Below are 7695 nucleotides of genomic sequence, written 5' to 3'. Positions count from 1 at the left end.
CTTACCACTGCTTTATGCTAGGGACTATAAAATATGTCTAGAGGAGGAATCTCTTCTACTATTTGTTCTGTTTTTGAGTCATGGCTGACTATGGTTGGGACCACTTCCTGTACTACCTGCATATTGCTTACAGGAGTTTTTGGGGCTTGTCCTTCAAGATTGATCAGTTCATTGAAGGTTTCCCAATCCTTATCTAATTCTGTCGTGATGGGTGGTTTTGCGGGGAGGCGATAACCTGCTGTTGTGGAATTTCCATTGACCGAGCAGTGTCTTTAGCTGACTCTTCGCTCCTATCTTGGTCGTTTCCGAATCTTTTAGAACGTTCAGGGATTTCTTGTACAAATTTAGACTTAGATCCGTTAGTGCTTGAATTCCCACTGAGGCTAACGCTTGGAGTCGGTTCTCTGGCAGACAATTGTAGCTTTTCTAAAGGAACACTGGCTAGTCTTCTTTCCCTGTACACCATAAATTTTTGAAGGTATTCTGGAGACAATTGCAATTGGGCTTCCCGCAAAATTTCTTGAAGTGAGCTTTTACTCTGGAATATATCATCAAATAAATCCTTTTTCCCAAAGAACACTTTTATCTTGACCGTAGTTGTGAAATTATGGGCAACCTCATTTGGGTCAAATGGCCTTGACGGGAATTTAAATAATTGTAGACACATCATATTCTGTACTTCAGTGACAACGTGGCCTACATCGAACAACGAAAAGGCCCCACAAGCCACAGGAAACTGTGGCCATATGGCCTTCTTTTTGTCCTTTAGGTCTTTAGTTAGGTCGCCTTCTGAACAGGTTTGATATGCAATTTCTCAAGCTAGGAGCTTATCAGGTATATACAAAGGTAGAACATGAGGAGGTACAGTGCTTCCAAAAACTCTAACATAAGTAAACAATTCTTCTCCGAACCATCTTGCGATGGGGATGATATCTATCTGTGCCTCGGGTGAGCACCTCGGGGGTTCTTTATCGTACAACATTCTATACAAGGGCAGCATGAGTCCGTGACAAAACTGGTAGAAATGTGGAGTGAACTGAGAGTCCCATAATATCTTATGATAGACATGGATAGGTAAGGGGTCTTGAGTTGTCCACTTCCAAACCATAACAGGGAATTTAGACACATAAAAAATTGAATCCATAATATAAGTGGCTAGGTAAAAAGGAGGATAAATCCTTTGAGACGTAGATCTTTTGGACCGGTAACTGACAATAGTCGTGATTAGGTTATCCGATAAAATCTTAGCCCAATCTACAATAGTGGCGTTTGTGGCAAGCATCTATTAATGGTAACCATTCAGAAGAAAATTTGTTGATATCTGGCATTCCAAATAATCTACAGAGCATGGCAACAACAAAACAATATGGGGAAGTAAGGGAACCAATACTATACATACCGTGTTTATCTTTCTTGAGCGGTTCATCTTTCTTGGACCAATCTTTGGTAGTCTCCGACAAGTTCGGGTTCTCCTCCACAAATTTTTCTATGAATTGCGCATTATAAGTTTCCTGTGGCTCAGGCAGATGATACATAAGCTTTAAATCTTGCACAACAAATGATCCGATGAGCCCTTGACCTTGAATCTTGAACTGTCTATTTCTCATTTCTGCCTGATCAAGTATCCACTTGATCATGTCTGTATATGGGAGAATTTTGGGCCTCGCTGCTATCCGATGTAGGAATGAGCATGCTAGTTCTTCTAGGGATGCTTTGGAAGAGCCCTGTGAGCCTGTGACAGCAGTAACCTTCATTATTCTAGGATTTTCTTCTTCGAGCAGTCTGTACATGCCTTCCCACGTTGAGATTCCTGCATCTCTATTACAGGCTTTGTCTGTATATAAAGGTGCCATTTCCTTCACCTCAGAGCTCTGAGCCTTGTTTTTCTTCCCCATTTCAATCTGCATATTGCCTTGGATCGTCCTCCGTTCTTCGTTCCTACAATTCAGAAGTAAAATGGAAATGAATGACTCGGATGGGTGATGGGAGAGTTCTTAATGTTGCAGACATACCAAATACACCACCTTACGTGAAATGATTCTTTGAAAAGCACGCATCCATATTTTATTAATATCTGGCAACTAACTCTTGTATTAGCATTTAAAGCACATAATTATGTGTCAGCTTATGGCAAGTGGCTTTTCTTTGAATATTGTGCCCGAACGATATGCGATGGAGCGATTTTGCGATTTGCTTCGCAACATCGCAGATCGCAACATCGCAAATCGCAAATCGCAGATATCAACATCACAAATCGCAAATCGCAGATCGCAACATCGCAAATCGCAAATCGCTATATCATGATATCGCAATATCGTAGATCGCAAAAGTTTATGTGTGACAAATTTATTTAACCCATTTTCCTGCGATATGCGATCTTGCAATCGGCGTCATCGCAGATCGGTAAATCTTGAAGTTTTTCCTTATAAACTTTGTTTATTGCGACGCGATAGTTGCTTAATTATCATAATTTTGCATATGCCAGGATTGTACTTGTATGGTGGGGTTCTACTACCATTTATACGATGCTTTTTAAAAGATTTGTCACTCATCATAAACTTTAGGTTTTAAGTATTCGAAGAAGTTTCCTAAGCTTAAGATGGTAACTTTATTTTGAGGAAAAGAAAGCTAAGCCCTACTCTTGCCTTTCCTAAATTTTAACTAAGGGTCCCTACACATTTAGTATTTTGGATAACACTTAAATGAGGAAGGGGGGGGGGGTTGTTGCTGGTCACAACAGTTACATTAATATATATTGTAGTCACAAGGATATTGATGCCCACATCAATTGATATGGATCAACTAAATAAACATTAAAAATATTGCTCACAGGTCCGTTGGAAATAATTCTTAAGATAAGTTGACTCTTAGTGATGACAAGGTGGCCCACATGTTGGTCCCTTCACCCAACATACGTGTCTATTTATAAATAACCAACCACTGTAAATATAAACTCGTCTTCCTTATTTGACACAAGAAATTTGTATATCTGATGAAGAAAATTGATTACAGAAGCAAAAGAATTCAAGTCTGAAGGATAATTCTATGGGTTTTTGATTTCTTTTTTTTTTGAGTAAAGGTTTCTCGTATATTTTTGAAAGGTTTTCGATGAGCTCTAATATTAAAACAAGAATTATGCAACTCCCAAGGCTACCAACTTTATTTATCAATCTAGGATTTGTTCAAACTTAAGAGGTAATAATGTTGTATGCATAGTAAGCACAATTCTACCTAAGCCGTTATGATGTAGTGAATCAAACCAAGGTGTGCATAAACCATTTTGCAAACTGAATCTAATTTTTGAAGAAAGGAAAAAGGTTTCTTTTCCTATTGCATAAGAAAAAAACTTCTGACCTAATTGTAAGGAAAGAAATGCTTGGAAATGAAACCCTAATCTATTGCAGAAAATAAATGATAGAGAAATAAGCCTAGTCTAGCTACACAAAGTAAATGACATGAAATCAATCATAAAATATTGCATCCAAAGTAAATCTTATGGTTACTAGCTTCAATAAATAACAATGTAAACTATTCCTATCTTATTGAATTCATGCTTACAACAACTAACCCTAATTGCATAAATAAATTGCAGTGATGAAAATAATGGTTCTAAGATGTATTCGATCTTCCTCATGTTTGTTTCCAAGGCCTATAAGACATTTTTAAGGGATAAGAAGCAAAAATTGGGCTTAGGGATCAATTATGGCCAAGTTCTAATGGATTTTGCGCGACGCTACAAGATTGCTACAAGATGCTACAAGATTGAATCCGAGAGGATTCTAAGGGCTTAGAAAGTGATATGAAGGCAAGGCAATATGATAGAAGGTTGGATAAGGGTATGGGAGTCCTTTCCAAGCTTAATACTCCTTAGGATCCCATCTTGCACAAGGGGGGAATGCAAACAATAACCTCTAACAAACATGTCATGATTTTTCTGTGTGCAGATCACTTGAAGAAATAGATGAGAATGGAAGGAGGGTGCTAATGGCAGGATTACAAATGAAAATGATGGTGCTTTTCCATGCAAGCCAGTAGTATCACCTACACACAAGAATGTTATTCAACTAGTAAAACATTCAAACTCTAAGGAATGTCAAAAATACTAATTGCAGAAAATTAAATTGTAGAGGAAAGGATAAGTTGATTTTTAATCAAGACCTAACTATTGCATCAAGAGAGAAATTATACTTTTGTGCTTTCCATTACAAAGTCTACAACCACACTTTTCAAGAGCAATAATTAGCAAATCTACAGAGACAACTTTTTCACATAAGCAAATCTTGCAAAATGAATATAATTTATATAAATAATATAAAAATAAATAAATAAATAAATAATAACCATATTGAATAATTAGTTAAATAGTAATTAGTAGAGAAGAAACATAGCTCTAAAATACATATCCATTCATGAAAATACATTTACCTAGCTATATAAGCAGACCCTTATTTGTATAACCACCATCAATTATATTTACAGATCCATATATGTCTAATTGTCATTAATTACCGTTACAAAGCCATATCGGTGAGAAATTTAGGATTGACAGTCATATAAATCACCATACCCTGCCACCCTCTGCCAAATCACAATTCATACAAGTTGTAATTACGCCGTAAGGCGTTCCCCTCTGAAATCAACATCCCCAACTGCTACCTTGTGCGATTATGGACCATCGATTATCTATGTTAGACGATAGAAGCATCTTCTACCGTCAGATTAATAGCTAAAAACAATTACTAACTCCCAGCAACTATACAGCGAAGATGGATACCTCCACGTGGTTACTAACTCCCTAGCAATTGCGCGACGAAGATTGATACTCCACTCGGTTAATAACTCCATAGCAATTGCGCGGCGAAGGTCGATACGGTTACATGGAGGCTCCTTCTGCTCTATATCTGCTTGACTCTTCCACGCCTCTTTCTCAACGGCCCCACGTTCGTCGCAGTTTATCCCACCAACAATAATAATAGATATTCCAGAACAAATGGTTTGGAATGACTACACGTGTCCCTTTACGAACGGACCATCTTACCCTTGTTGCCATTTAAATATGGTGACACGCTTCTTCTTCTTCATTGCATTTTACAGTATTGGGTGATTTTCCGAACACGATCACTGTGCTCTCTTCCGTTTGATTTCCTTCAGTTATCAGTTTTCTCTATCTTTTTCATCTTTCATGCAGTCGACCATTCTGTCTATCTTTGATCTTTGTTTCGAATCCTTTCCCTGTTGTCTTCCGCTTTTTCTTCTAGATTTTAGACATATAGATGTTGTCAGGTTATGCTCTTTCTGTTAACTTGTCTTTGTATCCCACGAGGATTCATTTTGCTCTCTTGTTTTTGGTTTTAAATTATTTAACTTGCTCTAGATCTATAAAAGATGATTTCAGCTATGAGTGTAGATTGCGAAATTCGGGAGCTTTTTTGGCTTATTTATGCCTTTAAATGTTAATCAGGGTTTCTAATTATGCTCAGTGATTACGCAGGTTGTGTATTGTGTTGATTTCGTTTAAAGATGCAGATATTCGTGAAGACCTTGACCGGTAAGACCATAACCCTTGAGGTGGAGATCCCACGAGGATTCATTTTGCTCTCTTGTTTTTGGTTTTAAATTATTTAACTTTCTCGAGATCTGTAAAAGATGATTTCGGCTACGAGTGTAGATTGCAAAATTCGGGAGCTTTTTTGGCTTATTTACGCCTTTAAATGTTAATAAGGGTTTCTAATTATGTTCCGTGATTACGCAGGTTGTGTATTGTGTTGATTTCGTTTAAAGATGTAGATATTCGTGAAGACCTTGACTGGTAAGACCATAACCCTTGAGGTGGAGAGTTCTGATACCATCGACAATGTAAAGGCCAAGATTCAGGACAAAGAGGGAATTCCACCAGACCAGCAACGTCTCATCTTTGCTGGTAAGCAGTTGGAAGATGGACACACTCTCGTTGACTACAACATCCATAAGGAATCCACTCTTCACCTTGTCCTCCGTCTTAGAGGTGGGATACAGATCTTTGTCAAGACCCTGACTGGGAAGACAATTACCCTGGAAGTTGAGAGTTCTAACACAATTGACAATGTCAAGGCCAAGATCCAAGACAAGGAGGGGATTCCATCGAATCAGCAGAGGTTGATATTTGTTGGAAAGAAACTTGAGGACGGACGCACTCTTGCTGATTACAACATCCATAAGGAGTTGACTCTTCACCTTGTCCTTCGGCTCAGAGGCGGGATGCAAATATTTGTGAAAACCCTGACCGGCAAGACCATCACGCTGGAAGTTGAGAGCTCCGACACTATTGATAATGTGAAGGCCAAGATTCAGGACAAGGAAGGGATTCCCCCGGATCAGCAGAGATTGATCTTTGCTGGGAAGCAACTTGAAGATGGGAGGACTCTGGCGGATTACAACATTCAGAAGGAGTCAACCCTGCATCTTGTCCTTCGGCTCCGTGGTGGTATGCAGATATTTGTGAAGATGTTGACAGGCAAGATGATCACACTAGAGGTTGAGAGCTCCGATACGATTGATAACGTAAAAGCGAAAATTCAGCACAAGGAAGGGATTCCTCCTGATCAACAGAGTCTCATATTTGCTGGTAAACAACTGGAGGATGGGAGAACTCTGGCCGACTATAACATCCAGAAGGAGTCTACACTTCACCTTGTTTTGCGTCTGCGTGGTGGGTGTCGAAATTCTCGACATATATTTTAATGAATAGGGTCTAAACACGCATTTCATTGAATTTTTAGCTAGCTGGCAATTAAATACACTGTCAAATATGTTCTACTGGTTATTTTTAGTATGTTGTTATGTGGCACTCTTATGAAGAGAACTTTCAATAAAAACTAAAGCTTTGCAGGTTAATTTTATGATGGTTTGTGATGTGTTCATGAACTATTGCTCTGGAACTCGTTTTCCAAAAATAATATTATGATATTATATATCCTAGATATATTTTCCAGTGGTTTTATTAGAAAATTTTAAAGTTATATGTTGTAAATAATTAATTAATTTTTTTGAAGGGTTAAAAATAATGAAAAGGAATAGAATGATAAAACAGAGATATTTTAGAATGTTGATATCATTGAAAACTCTGTTTATGATTTTAAACTTCATCGAATGTGAGAGGAAATGGCACCTAACCTTTTTTAAAGGTTAAAAATATGAAAACCGAAATGGATTCCAACTTGACCCGTTCCTTATTCAAGAGATTGAAGCTCCCATCAAAAACTTTATTTAGGAATTTGATATCCCCGAAACCTTTGCTAGTTACTATTTTCTAACTTCCCGGAATGTGGGAGGACATAGCTTTCTTGTGAATAGGGATTCATAAATGCGAACAAAGGATTAGTCTGTCAAAATGTGAGTAGACTTTGTTATTCAAGATAATGTGTCAAAATGTGAGTAGAGTTTGTTATTCAAGATAATGTGTCAAAATGTGAATTGAGTTTTTTTTTCAAGATAATGTGTCAAAATGTGAGTAGAGTTTTTTTTCAAGATAATGTGGGAGGACATAGCTTTCTTGTGAATAGGGATTCATAAATGCAAACCAAGGATTAGTATAAAAATGTGAGTAGAGTTTGTTATTCAAGATAATGTGTCAAAACATGAGTAGAGTTTGTTATTCAAGATAATGTGGGAGGACATAGCTTTCTTGTGAATAGGGATTCATAAATGGGAACCAAG

At 37.6% G+C, this 7695-nt stretch overlaps 1 pseudogene; it reads left to right on the top strand.

Moving 5' to 3' along the window:
- The first annotated feature begins 5781 nt into the window (after positions 1 to 5781).
- Positions 5782 to 6752, top strand: LOC149243617 (polyubiquitin-like; annotated as a pseudogene).
- The last annotated feature ends 943 nt before the right edge of the window (positions 6753 to 7695 follow it).

The sequence above is a fragment of the Pinus tabuliformis genome, chromosome 8 (genome assembly GCF_031772625.1).
Source record: "Pinus tabuliformis cultivar Carrire ecotype Pingquan chromosome 8, CPIR1, whole genome shotgun sequence".
In the NCBI taxonomy this organism is placed as follows: domain Eukaryota; kingdom Viridiplantae; phylum Streptophyta; class Pinopsida; order Pinales; family Pinaceae; genus Pinus; species Pinus tabuliformis.
The sequence above is the reverse complement of the archived record's forward strand: the minus strand, read 5'-3'. Positions and strand labels throughout refer to the sequence as shown.